Source organism: Otolemur garnettii, unplaced genomic scaffold (genome assembly GCF_000181295.1).
Source record: "Otolemur garnettii isolate 467f Iridium unplaced genomic scaffold, OtoGar3 scaffold00108, whole genome shotgun sequence".
In the NCBI taxonomy this organism is placed as follows: domain Eukaryota; kingdom Metazoa; phylum Chordata; class Mammalia; order Primates; family Galagidae; genus Otolemur; species Otolemur garnettii.
The window spans coordinates 6,151,941-6,155,319 of NW_003852503.1; positions in this window are offsets into that span (position 1 = coordinate 6,151,941).

The following is a 3,379-nucleotide window of genomic DNA, read 5'->3' on the forward strand; positions in this document are numbered from 1 at the left end:
GTCACCTCTATGGTTTATCTTACAAGGGTACAAGTGAATCTTTCTAAAAGCAGAGTATGAATGTCTTAACTCAATAACTAAGAAAATGACATGAAGGCTACGTTAACCAGTTTGACGAGAGTATTTCAAATTATATATGAAAACACAAAACTGCACCCTATGATTGCATTAATGTACACAGCTATGATTTAATAATAATAAAAAAAAACTAGCTAGGTGTGTTATTGGGGGCCTGTAGTCCCAACTACTTGGGAGGCTGAGGCAGGAACCCAGGAGTTTAAGGTTGCTGGGAGCTATGATAACATGACACCCTACACAGGGTGACAGAGTGAGACTCTGTAAGCCTGAATTAAAAGCTACATTCCTTTTTTTTGCCTCAAACTCCTGGGCTCAAGCAATCCTCCTGAGTAGCCACCACTAATGTCTTTCATATGAGATGTTGCATGAGCCTCTGGTATCAAGTTTATACACCGAGACCTTATTTTAAAATGTTATGAGAGTAGGTAATTGATCACTGATTAATTTTATTTTGGAAACATTTAGGGTTAGCTGTTGCCCTCTGCACTTTTCACTTTATTCTCTTCTTTATTCAGAGTCTTCTCTATCAATAGATAGCCAATCCCTTTGCTTGAGACTTCGGGAAAGTCACAGTGTCTAAGGCTCTGATGCCAACTTTACATTATGAATCATTAGCTTACTCTTGCTGAAAGTTGAAATAGTGCTTTACATGTGGGGTTAGCGCTCAAATGTGAGTTTCTGAATAAAAACATAAAAGGGAAACCACGCCCTTTCCCCACTCCTCCTCACTGTGCAATAACCAATTTAAAAATCCCAGGGTAGAGAGAATGTGGTTAGAGTTAGGAAATCCGAAATCAAGCCTACATTCCAGTCCTTTACCCCTGACTCACTAACCTCAGGCAAATGGTTCCACTTCATTTCACTGGGCACTGAAAAGTGAGGAGAGTAACATTTTGTCTTAAATCTTCTAGATGAGTAAGGCTTCTGCTAACCTGCAAGAGGCCTTTGCTGCTGCTGAGATGGACGAATCTGGAAAACGTGCAACTATAAGGTTTCAAGAGAAGGAAAATAAAAAAAGCAAATTTTGTGGCTGACTTGTGTCCCGAGGTCTTTCTGCAAGTAACTTTGAGCGATTTACTATGCAGTCCTTAGGGGCGGCTTCCTTCTGGGATGGGTGGATGTAGGGGATGGGGTCAGGTCAGATGGGGATGGTAGAGGAAAGGAAATCAAGGGTTCCAAATCAAGGGCCATTTGGCTTGTTTACCTTAAGTGCCAGTGGGGGCGGAATTTGGTGGCTAGGGCAAAGTAGAAGTTAGTTTCCCTGGTGTAGTGGTAACTTGGGCATCAGCAAATAAAGCATACTTCTGCCACCATATTCAAAGCAGATGAACACAAAACAGGGTTCAAGGTAAAGCAGTGATGATCAAACATCACTCCTGACTTAATGTTTACTTTGTCATCACTATTTCATTTTTTCCCACCAATCCTGGGCTTATCTGGCTTTCCGTGTATTACTCCCTCTGAAGGTCACTAAAATTGGTCATCACTTTTCTGCCCTCACCTTATAATTCATTATGGTTTAGGGCTACATTTTTTCACTTTTCTATTATGTTCCCTACCCGTCTGAGACCCAGAGTGACATGACATCAAGGTAAAAATACAGGATGTCCTTAGGGGAAATGATAGCTATTTTAACAAATAGGCTATAATTCAAAACAACACAACAGCAGTTTTATTATTATTACTTTTTTAAGAGACAGAGTCTCACTCTATCGCCATAGCTCACAGCAATCTCTGACTCCTGGCTTAGGCAATTCTCCTGCCTCAGTCTCCTGAGCAGCTAGGACTATAGGCGCCTGCCACAATGCCGGGCTATTTTTTGTTGCAGTTTGGCTGGTGCCCTACCCATTGAGCCACAGGTGCCACCCTTTTTTTTTTTTCTGAGACAGGAGCCTCAAGCTGTTGCCCTGGGTAGAGTACTGTGGCATCACTGCTCATAGCAACCTCCAACTCCTGGGCTTAAGCAATTCTCTTGCCTCAGCCTCCCAAGTAGCTGGGACTACAGGCAACCACCACGATGCCGGCTATTTTTTGGTTGTAGTTGTCATTGTTGTTTGGCGGGCCTGGGCTGGATTTGAACCCACTAGCTCTGGTGTATGTGGCTGGTGCCTTAGCCGCTTGAGCTACAGGTGCCAAACCCCAACAATGTTTTAATTGCTTTGGATTTGACAACACTGGAATGCATTAAAATTTGCAGCCTCTTGGGTTGAATGTGGTGGCTCATGCCTGTAATCTCAGCACTCTGGTAGGCTGAGGTGGGTGGATTGCCTGAGCTCAGGAGTTAGAGGCCAGCCTGAGCAAGAGTGAGACCCCATATCTACTAAAAATAGAAAAACTAGCCAGGTGGTAGGCACCTCTAGTCCCAGCTTCTTGGGAGGCTGAGGTAAAAGGATCTCCTGAACCCAAGAGATTGAGGTTGCTGTGACGATAAGATGACACCACGGCACTCTACTCAGGGTGACAGAGACTCTGTCTCAAAAAAAAAAAAAAAATTGCAGCCTCTTGAGATAACCTTTCTTCCTTTATGCAATAAATTCATCCAAGGTATAATTCTTATAAAAAGCCATTCATAGGTTGCATGCATAAAATCTGATGAGGGAAAGTGTGGTGTTATAAATGATATGCTTCTTTCAGCTATGCAGAGGGCATTAATCCAGATATGCAGGGCTGGCAAAGAAACAGAGGTTAAGATGAAAAGTTTCTAAGGAATTTCTGGGATTTTCAGATTTCAGATGTGGTCTTTTATAGTCTTCTGCAAAGGATTTTCTGCTGCCCCCCTCCTGATTCTTCCCTCCTAGACCTTCTGCAGAGCAGGTTCTGCCCTAACCATGATCCACGATCGGCCGAGAACAGCTAATCAGGGCTACAAATCTCTGTTTCAGAGCTGGAGGTTGAGATGCAGGGGTGACTCAGCTAGCATCCGTTCTGTAGCAGGCTTAGCCTGCAGGCCTTCAGGAAGTGAGTCCTCCAGGCCTCCATCTCTCTCTGTGGCAAACTGCCACGAAATTCTGCTATGCATCAACCCAGTACCAAATACAGTAAGTAGAGTATGCTGTTTCATTGTTTTCATAGGTTTTCAACAAAACTTAATATATACAAGCCAGCGAATGTGAAAGGCTACGATTACAAAAGTAAATATTACAGTACCTTCCTGTAAGAAGCTTACAGTTCAACAAGGGAAATAAAAGTAAAGATAGCATTTGAGTACAATGATGTGTGTGCTGTAAGAGGCATCACTAGAAGGCCAAAGGGAATCGGTTTGGGAAAATCAGGAAAGACTACTCAAGAAGTAATTATTATT